We start from the raw sequence: 14107 nt of genomic DNA, 5'->3' as shown, positions 1-14107 counted from the left end.
CAAGGTTCTGATTTTATTACGTGAACATTAAATGTAATTGTGAATTAGAAGGGTCTGTAGCGGTCCCCAGTACCATCTGGAACCGTAGAATGGTAAAGGCAGGTAGGAACTGGCCACAGCTTCACCCTTAAATAGCAAATGGAGCCATCTGTTTATTCTGGACATTAAAAGAACAGGGGAGCAGGTGGCTGTGGTGGACGGACGAGGATAGCTGCTGGACAGGAGAGGGTCGGCGACCGGCACGGCCCGGATCACCCGGGCTAACTTTTAAATCCTCGTTTACCACAGTGAATTGTTTTTTGAGGAACAATAATGATCGTAAATGGGAAAACATATAAGTAATACTTTATCCATATTAGTTAATAATTAACACACATTTATCAGCTTGTGCTTATCGTTATCGATTGTCTTTATCCTAATGCCTACATCTGTCTCGATTCTTCATCCATCTCCCTATCTACTTACTCCATCTCTAACTTGTCTATCTACCCTACCGCTTGTCTATTTACCCGCACCCGCCTATGTATTATCGATCTACCCGTCTCATCTACCCATTTGTCCAACTATTTCTGCCTGTCTATCTGTATGTTCCCGATCTACCTATCTACCTTTTTGTATGTTTCTGATCGATTTGTCCCTGTTCTATGATCTTTAGTCTATCTGTACCTATATTTCTGATTTATCTATCACTATCGATATATATGATTTCTGATCTCTGATCGATCTATCTACCTATGCTTTTCTGATCTCTCTATTACCCCGTTTCCTAACTATCTATCTTCTATAGGTAGCAATCTATTTGTTTCTTAACTATCTCCCTCCTCGTCCCCAAACCCGGATACCCCTCCCCACCCCGGAGTTTTGGAAGGGTGACCCACACTAATTATTTTGGAGTTGGGTCGGGCCACCAGGCGCCCACTTGCTGTGGCTCCTGCCGTGTCGACAGGCGGGCGGGCGGTCAGAGGAAGGCAAGCGCTGGGAGACTGGGAGGGCCAAGCCACAGGCAACGCCTCTGAGATCAGGGTTGCATGTGTCACAGTCCATCAAACGCGCCGCCACACATCCCCGGTAGCATCTTCCTCTCAACAACAGCCTACCGCTGCCAGCCTCAACTTTTATATATTTACCCCCCGCCCGCCCCCGCCTCGACAGACAACAACGGCAGGGAATTCGGAGCTAAGGAACAATTGAAACACCTCGCTGCCGAGCTGGACACCGACCGGGCGCTGCTTGCGACACACACACGGGAGAAATAACACCGTAAAAGAGGAAAACAGCCGAAGATGGAAGAAGTTAAGTTGTTCAGCGGCAGACATAGTGACAAGACTGGATTTACTGACATATGTTAGGAGTTTAACTGCACACCTACTGACTGGGAAACAGCGCATCTGGGGAACTTGACGTGTAAGTGCCCTTTTGTTGTCCTTTGAGAGCTCTGTGACCATGTGTTTGCAGTGTTACTACCCGCCCCCCTCTCCTTCCCCAGACCCCGTTCACCCACGCCCGCCCCCTCCTCCCAAATCACAGTGCAAATCCGAAAGGGTGTCACATTTAGAGGTAAGAGACACCCCCATCTCAGTCCAAATCCAAAAAGGGTCTCCTTTGTAAAGTGTGAAGAGAGAGAGGTTGTTATTGAGAGAAATGTTTATTGAAGCAAACACTGATGCAGCGGGGGAGAAAGTCTTTGATTCGAGTCAGCAGCTGTAGAAACAATCGCTTGTGTTGTATGTTTGGGCCTATTTCTTTATAAAAAACATTCAGGGCTGGGGCCGGGTTCGTTACTGGAACAGTAAGGGCAGTGAGTCGGTTACATAATTGTCCATGACTGTTGTGGTACCACTTTTCCAGTTTCTGCTGTAGACCATCCTGATCAGCCTGGAGTCCTTGGAATGGCAGAGATCTTGGGACTGGTTGTGATCATTCTGCCTGCTGTGGTTGTGATGGAACGAAAAGGAAGGAGTCTTATTTCCCCAGAGTCCCACTGATTTTTTTCCTTTCCAAATATACATCCCTTTGAAAGTTGCTCTTCGGGTTTGCTTTTACCACCCTTGCGAAAAAAAAACTTGATGCATTTCAAAATAAAATTACCTCTGCCTCGGTAACAGAGTATTCTAAATCTGCATTTTCGGACTACTGAGCCTCCAGAAAGAAGAACTGGTATCTCTTGATCAGATCATCACTGGTGTCACCCTTCTCCAGAGCTGACAGGATAAAGGAAATTTGGGGGGGGGGGGAGGTACAATAATTCTAGGGCAGAGAGAGATTTCAATAAAACTGTGGAAATCTGGCACTGCAGAAGTGGCAGGGATGGAGAGACCCTGCAACCTTTCAGCACACGAGACTTAGATGGCTTAATCTTCTCAAATGCCAGTACAGCGTAAATTATCATAAACACAAGAGATTCTGCAGATGCTGGAAGTCCAGAGAAACGCATATGAAATGCTGGAGGAACTCAGCAGGTCAGGCAGCATCTGTGGAGAGGAATAAACAGTCGATATTTCAGACCGAGATCCTTCATCAGATCAAATGATCACCTAGACCTAAAAGGTTTAAGAGACTTGGGGAATTAAGAAGTCGTCACTAGTTTAAATTTCCTGGCAATGTAAGTTCAGGATTATGTAAATTGGCAGAATGTGTCTACATGCAGGCTTTTCCTGTTTCCAGATGCTGTCATTTCCCCTTTGCACTTTGACATCTGCTTTTCCCTCAGCATTAGCTTTGTCCAATTTCAAGGAAATCCAGTTGAGGCCTCCCAAGATGCAATTCGCTGAAGGGTCTCTAGTGAACCTCAGTTGTCTGGTCGGTGCCGAAACACCAACCATCCAACCTGTGACCCGGGTTCGGTTCTGACCTGGGGTCCCACCTGTGCGGAGTTTGCACGCCCTCTGTGGGCTTTGCCCAACCCTCCCCCCCCACCCCCGGGCTCTCAGATTTCCTCCCACATTCCAAAGACACGCGGGTTGGTAGGTAAAACGCGTCGCCGTAAAATTGCCCCTGGCGGGTAGGTGAGTGGAAGAGTGAAGGGGCTGTGGAATTAACATAGGGTTATTGTCAAATGGCTGGTGGCTAGTCAGCACAGACTGGATGGGCCAAAGCACCTGTTTCCGTGCTGATTCTATGACTCCACGAGGGGAGGAACCCAAAAACACAATGCATTTATGTGTACTCCACGAGGGAACAGTGGAAGCTTGGGTGTGTTAAAGGTTGCTTAAGGTCTGGTGTCAGATGGATGGTAATTGTGCTAAATCTACTGCCATTCTGTGTGTAGAGAAAGAAAATCCCAAGCCGATTTAAATCCTTTCCGATCAAAGCAATAATTGAGCAGTGTACAATTGTGAATGAAGAAATATATATTTGCCACTTTAATTGGACCTAATTTTGGATAAAATGAAGGTGATGACAACTTGTCAAGCAATTAGCACAGAGAGATTAAAAACAACAACTGACGTAGCTAGAAGAAGAATGGTGCAGTTGAGTGATGTTCTGCTGTCAAGGTCCCTGGGAGTCAGAACGGGTCAGGGGAGAGTGGCAGATCGGAGCTGGAAGCACAAGTCAGCACTACCCCTCCGAGTATTAAAGTGTGAATTAAAACACAGAACAGTACAGCGAAGGAACAGGCCATACCGTCCGCAATGTGGTGTCGAACCAAATTAAAAAAAATAACACCAAACACTAATCCTTCCTGCCTACACAATGTCCATATCCCTCCACTTTCCTTGCATCCGTGTGCTTATCCAAACGTCTCTTAAAAGCTTCGAATGTATTTGCCTCTACCACTGTATCAGGCAGAGCATTCCAGGCGTCCACAACTGCCTGAGTAAAAAAGCTTACCCCTCACATCCTCTTTCAACCCTACCCCCACTCACCTTCCATGTCTGCCCCCTGGTATTGGACATTTCAACCCTGGGAACAGACCTTCTCTGTCCACTCAATCTGTGCCTCTCATAACCTCGTAAACCGTTATCAGATCTCTCTCAGCCTTTCGCGCTCCAGAGAAGACAACCCAAGTTTATCCAACCTCTCATGATAGCACATACCCCGTTAACCTCTACTGCACCCTCTCCAAAGCCCCAACATTCTTCTCCTAGGGGGTGACCAGAACTGTATGCAGTACTCCTGGTGTGGCCTAACCAGAGTTTTATAAAGTTGCAACTTAAGTTCCTGGCATAAATCCTTCATCTGCCCTCTGTTAATCAGAATCTGGACTAGCAGGAGAAATGGGCTGAAAAAATGGCAGATGGAATTTAATGCGGAAAGTGTGAGGTTTTGCACTTTGGGAGGACAAATCAAAGTAGGACTTAAATGTGAATGGCAGGACACTGAGGAGTGTGGTAGAACAGAGGGATCTGGGAACACAGATCCATAATTCATTAAAAGTTCCATCACTGGTAAATGGCCTTCATAAGTCAGAGAACTGAGTACAGGAGTTGGGATGTTATGTTGAAGTTGTACAAGATGTTGATGATGCTTAATCTGGACACCTACCTACAAGACATGTATCAATAAGCTTGAAAGAGTGCAAGAGAAAGTTTATAAGGTGTGAATAAGGAAAATTTATAAACTGACATTTCAAGATGTGAATTACGGGGATGAACTGAATAGGTTAGGACTTTATTTCCTGGAGTACTGTATAGGAGAATGAGGGAAGGTTTGAAAGAGGTATACAGAATGATGAAGGGTATAGATAGGGTAAATGCAAGCAGGCTTTTTCCACAGAGGTGTGTGAGACTACAACCAGAGGTCATGGGTTAACAGTGAAAGGTGGAATGTTTAAGGGGAACACTCAGAAGGTGGTGAGAGTGTGGAACGAGCTGTAGAGTAGAAGTGGTGGACGCGGTTTCAAATGCAACATGAAAGTGAAGTTTGGATTAGTACATGGCTGGGAGGGGGATGGAGGGCTATGGTCTGGATGTAGGTGCATGGGACTGGGCAGATTAGTAGTTCAGCATGGACTAGATGGGCCGAAGGGCCTGGTTCTGTGTTGTGATTCCATAAATCTAAGTAGTGCAAAAAAGAACAAATATATTGAGACAGTGTTCGTGGGTACGTTGTCTGTTCAGAAACCTAATTGCGGAGGAAGGAGCTGCTCCTGAAACATTTGAGTGTGTGTTTTGGAGCTCCCATACCTCCTCTCTAGTGATAATGCACATGTCCTGGGTGGTGAGGACCATCACGATGGATGTTGCCTTTCTGAGGCATCACCTTCAATGGTGGGGAGACTATTGCCCATGATGGAGCCATAAGACATAGGAGCAGAATTAGGCCATTCAGCCCATAGAGTCTGCTCCGCCATTCCCTCATGGCTGATCCCAGATCCCACGCCACCCCATACACCTGCCTTCTCGTCATATCCTTTGATGTTCTGACCAATCAGGAAATGATCAACTTCTGCCTTAAATATACTTCTGGACTTGGACTCCACCACAGTCTATTTCAAACCTGTTGCTTTGAATGGTAGTTGATGAAGTAGTCCTGAAATATGGCTGGCAGTGGTTCTGCTGCTTTGTAGGCTAGGCTTGAATTGGCAGACAAAGCTGATTTTGAAGTAAAGGGACCTGTTGTCAAAGCCAGTTTGTGAGATTAGATTTCGATTGAAATTTATTTATCACACGAGCACCGAAACGTACATGACTGTGCAGAAGTTGTGGGCACATATTTATCGCTAGGGTGCCTAAGACATTTGCCCAGTATTGTTTTTGTCAATGTGAAGCAGAGAGCGAGTTTGTAAATCTGGTGGGAGCAAAGGATGTTGGGAATGGAGAGGGTGGAGCACCACGGTAGGGGTGTTGGACGGGTGGCAGGGAAGGGCTGCTGGGGCGGGAGGCATGGATGCAGACAGACCCAGCCCTGAGACACCAGACAAGGTCATTTGATTCCAAACAATTGGTTTATTGATCATTACAGAATGTCTCTCTGGTGCTTCCCTCTCCCTTCCCTTTTTCCCAACCATGATTCCCCTTTCCCTGCCCCCTTCCCACTCTCAGTCCACAATAGAGACCCATATCAGAATCAGGTTTATCAGCACTCACACATGTCATGAAATTTGTCTTTGTTTGTGGCAGTAGTATAGTGCAATATATAGAATTACTACAGTACTGTGCTAAAGTCTTAGGCATCCTAGCTACATGTGTGTGCCTGAGAACTTTGCATGGTACTGTACAGTGAAATGTGTTGTTTGCATTAACAACCATTACACCTAGGGGTGTGCTGGGAGCAGCGCACAAGTGTTGTCACACTTTCCACCACTAACGTACCGCGCCCACAATGTCCACCGCCAATGTACCGCGCCCACAATGTCCACCACCAACATACTGTGCCCACAATGTTCACCACCAAAGTACCGCGCCCGCAATGTTCACCAAAGTACCGCGCCCACAATGTCCATCCATGTACCGTGCCCGCAATGTTCACCACCAACATACTGCACCCGCAATGTCCATCACCGACGTACTGCTCCCACAATGTTCGCCACCAATGTACTGCTCCCACAATGTTCACCACCAGCATACCGTGCCCGCAATGTTCACCACCAATGTACCGTGCCCGCAATGTCCACCACCAACGTACCGTGCCCGCAATGTCCACCACCGACGTACCGTGCCCGCAATGTCCACCACCGACGTACCGCGCCCGCAATGTCCACCACCGACGTACCGCGCCCGCAATGTCCACCACCGACGTACCGCGCCCGCAATGTCCACCACCGACGTACCGTGCCTGCAATGTTCAGCACCGACGTACCGCGCCCGCAATGTCCACCACCGACGTACCGCGCCCGCAATGTTCACCACCGACGTACCGTGCCTGCAATGTTCAGCACCGACGTACCGCGACCGCAATGTTCACCCATGTACCGTGCCCGCAATGTTCACCCATGTACCGTGCCCGCAATGTTCACCCATGTACCGTGCCCGCAATGTTCACCCATGTACCGTGACCGCAATGTTCACCCATGTACCGTGCCCACAATGTTCACCCATGTACCGTGCCCACAATGTTCAGCACCGACGTACCACACCCACAATGTTCAGCACCAACGTACCACACCCACAATGTCCACCAACGTACCGCGCCCGCAATGTCCATCACCGACGTACCGCTCCCACAATGTCCGCCACCGACGTACCGCGGCCGCAATGTCCGCCACCGACGTACCGCGCCCACATTGTCCATACCGACGTACCGCGCCCACATTGTCCACACCGACGTACCGCGCCCACATTGTCCACACCGACGTTCCGCGCCCACAATGTCCACCGATGTACCGTGCCCACAATGTTCCGCAGAACAGCACTGGGTCTTGAGTATTTTAAGCATGGTGGATAAATCGCTTTATTCTTGAAACCACTTGCTACGTTTTGATCAAGTGATGTGTCAGGGAAGGGGCAGGGAAGAGTAACTGAAGGTAGAGAGTGGGGGAGACATTGACAAACACTTTATCTGTCCAAGGTACTGAAACAGGCAAGAAAAACAGAAGGGAGAAGGTGTGGCAGGGTGGTGCTTCTAGTAGAACTGCTGCCCCCACACCCCTCAAAGCTCCAGTGATCTGAGTTCAGTCCTGACTGTCGGTGCTGTGTGCATCGTTGCCTTGTGTCAGTGCGGGATCCCTCTGCATGCTCGACTTTCCAACCACGTCCTGAAGATTTCGTTCGGCTGGTCAGGCACTGTAGTTGCCCTACGTCTGTACTTGAGTGGCCAAAGCGAAGTTCAAGTTAAATTTTCTTATCAGAATATGTACATGTTACCATATACTTCCTCGAGATTCATTTTCTTGCAGGCGTTCACAGGAAAGTTAAGAAGTAGGATATTTATGACAAACTATACATAACGAAGTCTGACAGACATCCAATGTGCAGAAGGGGACAAACTGCAAATAATAATTTTAAACAAATATATAATTAATATTGAGTGGTAGAGTCCTTGCAGGTGAGTCTGTAGGTTGTGGAATCAGTTCAGAGTTGATGTGAGTGAAGTTACTGGTGCCGGTTCAGAAGCCTGAAGGTTGTAGGGTAATAACTGTTCCTGCACCCTGTGGGGTAAGACTGGAGGCTCCTGTACCTCCTTCCTGATGGAAGAGAGGGTGGCCTGGGTGCTGGGTGCAGTGAGCCTTGCAAGTGTGCCCAGTGGTGGGGAGGGCTTTGCCTGTGATGGACTGGGCTGCATCCACTGCTTTTTGCAGACAGGAGTCGGTTCTTTATTTTAGATTTTCAGTACCTGCAGTTGTTTTTTCTCTCTAGTTTGCAGTTACGGTAACATTCTGACCGATTGCATCCTCCATTTGGAGAATACAATAGTACTGGGTGGTGACGAATAGGCTGCACGGATTCTGTGGGCTGGACGGCCGGTTCACATGCTGTGTGATTCTAGGGGTGCTCAGGTGAACACAATCCCAGTGGTCACTTTCAGTCGAAAGCCTGTTTTCCACGTGCATACATCCTGCTTAAAGTTGCTGCCTACTATTGCATTGTAATCTGGCAGTGATGGTGAGAGTCTCCGAACAGGCCGCATCACTGCGCGGTACGGGAACCGTTCTGCGGCGGACAGGGAGTCACTGCAACCGTCGTCAAACCTGCCCGATGCATCTCCGGCACCAGCCTACCTGCCGTCGAGGACAGACACAGAAATGTGCCACAACTGGAGTACTGTGTCCAGTTCTGGTTGCCTCACTATAGGAAGGATGTGGAAGCACTGGAAAGGGTACAGAGGAGATTTACCAGGATGCTGTCTGGTTTAGAGAGTATGCATTATGATCAGAGATTAAGGGAGCTAGGGCTTTACTCTTTGGAGAGAAGGAGGATGAGAGGAGACATGATAGAGGTGTACAAGTTATTAAGAGGAATGGATAGAGTGGATAGCCAGCGCCTCTTCCCTAGGGCACCACTGCTCAATACAAGAGGACATGGCTTTAAGGTAAGGGGTGGGAAGTTCAAGGGGGATATTAGAGGAAGAATTTTTACTCAGAGAGTGGTTGGTGCGTGGAATGCACTGCCTGAGTCAGTGATGGTGGCAGATACAATAGTGAAGTTTAAGAGACTTCCAGACAGATATATGGAGGAATTTAAGGTGGGGGTTATATGGGAGGCAGGGTTTGAGGGTTGACACAACATTGTGGGCCGTAGGGCCTGTAATGTGCTATGTAACATCATGAAGGATTCCACCCACCCTGCTCATGGACTCTTTGTCCCACTCCCATCAGGGAGGAGGCTACGTAGCATCCACACCAGGACCACCAGACTCAAAAACAATTACTTTTCCCAAGCTGTAAGGCTGATCATCACCTCTACCCACTAACCCACTCCACCACACCTCCAACCACCACAACTTTATCATTTCCTGTCAGCCACCTTATGTACAGACACTCCTGTGTGCCTAGCTTCACTTTATGGACATACACTCCATCAATGTATATGAGCTACCTTATGTATGTATTTATTTATATATATATATTTAGTATTATGTTCCTTATCTAATTGTGTTTTTTTTTGTGCTGGATTGGATCCAGAGTAACAATTATTTCATTCTCCTTTACACTTGTGCACTGGAAATGACATTAAATAATCTTGAATCTTGAATCCTTTGGTTGAGTGGTCAAGCTGAGAATGCTGTCCCTGTCGGTAGACGTAGGAAATAGGTTCCCAGCGTGGCCTGCTCTATATCAGTGAGACCAGACGGGAGTCTCTGTTGGCGTAGACACCACTGCTTTGTCGAGCACCTTCACTCCATCCACAACAGGGTGGATTTCCTGGCGGCCAGCCATTTCAATTCCACAGCCCATTTCCAATTCCAACATCGTCGGGCTGTGGCCTCTATTGCTGTGGTGAGGCCACTCTCAGCCTATATTCTATATGGGTAGCCTCTAGCCTGGTGGCATGACCGATTTCTCTAACTTCTGGTAATTTCTCCCCCACCCCATCTCTTTTTTTCTACTCCCCCTTCAGGCTCCCCTCTTACCTCCTTACCTGCCTACCACCTCCCTCTAGGTCCTCCTCCCCTTTCTCCTATGGTCCACTCTCCTCTCCTATCAGATTAATTTTTCTTCAGCCCTTTTCCCATTCCACCTATCACCTGCCGGCTTCTCACTTCATCCCCCTCCCACACGTGGTCTCAATTATCACCTGCCAGCTTCTCACTTTATCCCCTCCCACATGTGGTCTCACCTATCACCTGCCAGCTTCTATTCCTTCCCTCCCCTACCTTATTATTCCGGCTTCTTCCCTTTTTCCTTTCCAGACCTGAGGAAGGGTCTCGACTTGCACCATTGACTCTTTACTCCTCTCCATTGAAGCTGCCTGACCCGCTGAGATCCTCCAGCATTTTGTGTGTGTTGCTCTGGATCTCCAGCATCTGCAGAACCTCTTGTGTAGATATAGAAAAGTCCGTGGAACCGCCTCAAAGAGCAAGAGTACCTATCCCGTCAAGAGCTGACTTCTTGGCTTTCTCAAGCCTATTTAGTGACTTTTCCCCAGGATGGAAATGGCTAACATGAGGAGGCATTGGAGGAAAGTATGGGCAGGGGGGAGATGTCAAAGGGAAGTTTCTTACACAGAGAGTGGTGGGTGTGTGGAAAACACCGCCAGAGATGATGGTAGAAGCACATACATTAGGGATGTGCAAGAGACAGATGATAGAAAAATGGAGCATTATGTGGAGGGAAGGGTAAGATTGATCGTAGAGTAGTTAAATGGTCAGCACAACATTGTGGGCTGAAGGGCCTGTACTGTTTTATGTTATACGTTCTATTTTGTTGATAAAGAAAAAGAGAGAAAAATAGAAAAGATTGAAAGAGTACGAGTACAGAGAAAATTTCAAAGATGTTGCCAGGACTTAAGGATTTAGTTCCAGGGAACAGTTGAATAGGTTAGGACTGTATTTCCTGGAGCATAGGAGCATGAAGGGAGAACTTTGAGGGGCGTACAATATTATGAGAGGTATCAATAGGGCAAATGTGTGCAGGCTTTTTCTCATCGGGTTGGGTGAAACGAGAACTGGAGGTCATAGGTTTAGGGTGAAAGGTGAAATATTTAAGTGGAACCTGAGGGGGCATTTCTTCTCTGAGAGGGTGGTGTGCCAGCAGAAGTGGTAGATGCAGCTCCAAGTACAACAGTTATGAGAAGTTTAGGTAGTTACGTGCATGAGGGGTGTACGGAAGGTATGAGACTAAACAGAAAACAGGTCAGCATGGACTGGACAGGCCAGAGAGCGTGTTTCTGTGCTGCCATGCTCTCTGAGTTTATGACTGGAAGGTCAGGGGTGTACCTGATCTTCCCATCCACAGCTGATGGTTTGACCTAAATCCAGACAACAGACGGCCAGGGTTTCGTCATCTGGACGCGTGTCAGGTCTGGCTCCATGCCAATGGTATTTTACTGTTTTGCCTACATTAGAACAATGTCTACGACTTTTATGCTGATAAACAGAAGAGATTCTGCAGATGGTGGAAATCTTGAGCAACACGTGCAAAATGCTGGAGGAACTCAGCAGGTCAGGCAGCATCTGTGGAGGGGAATAAAGAGTCGATGTTTTGGGCTGAGACCCTTCATCAGGACTGGAAGTGGAAGGGTTAGAAGGTGGGGGAGGGTAAGGACTACAAGCTGGAAGATGATGGCTGATCCAAGATGAAAGGGAAGCTGGGTGCGTGGGGGAGGAGGGACGAAGTCAGAAGCTGGGAGGTGATAGGTGAAAGAGGCAAAGGGCTGAAGAAGAAGGAATCTGATAGGAGAGGAGAGTGGTCCATGGGAGCAAGGGAAGGAGGGGAACCAGAAGCAGGTGATGGGCAGGTGAGGACAAAGAAGGGGTTGAGTGGATAACGAGAATGGGGAATGGGAAAAAGAGGGACGGAGGGAAGGGGAGAAATTACCAGAGGTTGGCAAAGTTGTTGTTCATGTCATCACACAGTCCCCTTAACTACCATTCAGTGACCTGAACAGTCTGTTCAAGTGAGGCGACACTTTACCTGCCAGTCTGTCAGGTCATTTAGTTCGGCACAGTACTGTTTTGTTCCTGTGCTGTACTGTCCTATGATCTGTGAATCTTTGTGTGCCATGTTTCTGCCCAGAGCCTGACGTTGTCTAGGAGTGGCTACGTTCAAGCACGTTCTGTCCCATTCACTCACTGGGACGTCCTGACATGATGAGATGGGAAAAAACATCTTGTGGGAATTTGAACAGCAGACACTCGTGGCAGGAACTTTTCATTTGGCATTCAAATCATAGGTTGTGTCCGACCCCATTGCCTGAAAGAAAGGAAAACTCTGCTCTAAACCCTTCCTGTCAGGGGCTGCAGAGTTTTCTTCTAAAGTCTCGGGTGCACAGCTCTGTAGTAATTTTATGTATTGCACTGTACTGCTGCCATTAAAAAAAAAACAAATTTCATGACATGTATGAGTGATGATAAACTTGTTTCTGATATGGGTTTCCATTGTGGACAGAGAGTGGGAAGGGGCAGGGAGAGGGGAATCATGGTTGGGAAAAGGGGAAGGGAGAGGGGAGAGAGTGGGAAACACCAGAGGGACATTCTGTAATGATCAATAAACCAATTGTTTGGAATCAAATGACCTTGCCTGGGGACTCAAGGCTGGGTGTATCTGCACCTGCGCCAACCCCCACCCCGGCACCCCTTTTCTGCCACCTGTCCCACAGCCAACCCACGGCGCTCCACCCTCACCATTCCCAACAACCTTTGATCCGGCCAGATTTACAAACTTGCTCTCCTCTCCATGTTGACAAATCCAGTCTTGTGCAAAAGTCTTAGTGCAGCACTGTGTTGTTCTGCCGAACATTATGGGTATGCTATGTCAGCGCCAGAAAGTGTGGTGACACTTGTGGGCAGCCTTCTGCACACCCTTACTTGTGTTGGTTGTTACTGTATGTCTGCCGGCAGAGAAAAAGAAGGACTGGGAAGAGAGAAAAACTGAGGGAATAAGACAAAGGGAAGTTATAGGGTAGTTTACGGATAAAAATGTCCTATCAAGGGAGGCCAGACAGGCTGGGCCTATATCCCTTGGAATTTGGATAAATGATGGGTGACTGTATTCAAACATATAGGATCCTAAAGGCAGATGTTGAGATGTTTTTATAAGTGGGAGGAGACACTCCGCTTCAAAACAAAGGGCCAGTCATGTAAAACCACAGACCATAGGGCATGGGTGCAGCGTTAGGCCATTTGGCCCATCGAGTCTGCCCTGCCACTGGATCATGTAGATATATTTTCCTTCCTCGTCAATCCCATTCTCCTGCCTTTCTCTGCTTTCCTTTGGAATTGAGATGAAGAAGAGTTTCTTCTGCCAGAGATTTTTTTTTCCCAGATTCAGATTTATTTATCACATGTAAACGAGACAAACAACATTTGCATCAACAACCAACACAAGTAAGGGTGTGCATAGGGCAGCCGGCAAGTGTCACCACACTTTCTGGTGCTGACGTGGCACACCCCTAATCCTTGGCAGAACAACAGAGAACAAAACAAAGCGGAAGATGCAGCAAACATTAAAATGAGCCCCGTTGCTCTCTCACTTTAAAAGCTTTCCTCTTGTATTAGACAGTTTGAATCTGGAAAATGATTGGCTGTCTACTCCCACCTCTCACTACTTTATAAGGTCATTCTGCAGGGAGCCACATCTACCTGATGCTCCCTCACAAGGTAAAGATGAGCGTTATTTGCCATGCGTACTTCAAAACATACAGTGAAATGCATCATTTGTGTCAAATCATATCAGTGAGGATTGTGCAGGGCAGCCTGCAAGTGTCGCCATGCTTCTGGTATCTTTACAACTAACTAATCCTAATGCTAACCGTACATCTTTGGAACACGGTGGGGGGGAGGGAAGCTGGAGCAAAGCCACGCAGTCACGGGAAGAACGTGGCGGGAACCGAGCCCCGATCGGTGAAGGCAGGTGCTGCAAATGACCCCGCCCACAGAAGGAAGGAAATGGTGTGAACCAAGGGTTCTGGGCAGATTCAGACCGTGGTGGAAATATCCGTCTCTGCCCTCCGTGAGTAATGGCCTCGCACTAGAAATAGCTGCCTGATTTACTGCTCCTGTTTCTTGACCCACAGTCCCCTGCGGCCAGTCAGCTGGCGGCCTTTTGTTTTGCTCAGAGGAAGAGTCT

At 47.9% G+C, this 14107-nt stretch overlaps 1 protein-coding gene across 3 annotated transcripts in view; it reads left to right on the top strand.

Annotated features, from left to right (window-relative positions):
* Positions 1 to 959: 959 nt before the first annotated feature.
* scn5lab (sodium channel, voltage gated, type V-like, alpha b) overlaps positions 960 to 14107 on the top strand; it is a 480040-nt gene continuing 466892 nt past the window's right edge. For all 3 annotated transcript variants that reach the window (XM_072254130.1, XM_072254129.1, XM_072254125.1), the window contains exon 1: positions 960 to 1404. The gene's annotated coding sequence lies outside the window, so the exon portion shown is untranslated. The remainder of the gene's footprint in view (positions 1405 to 14107) is intronic.

This window comes from Mobula birostris, chromosome 3 (assembly GCF_030028105.1).
Source record: "Mobula birostris isolate sMobBir1 chromosome 3, sMobBir1.hap1, whole genome shotgun sequence".
NCBI lineage: Eukaryota > Metazoa > Chordata > Chondrichthyes > Myliobatiformes > Myliobatidae > Mobula > Mobula birostris.
This window is presented reverse-complemented; position numbering and strand designations above follow the sequence as displayed.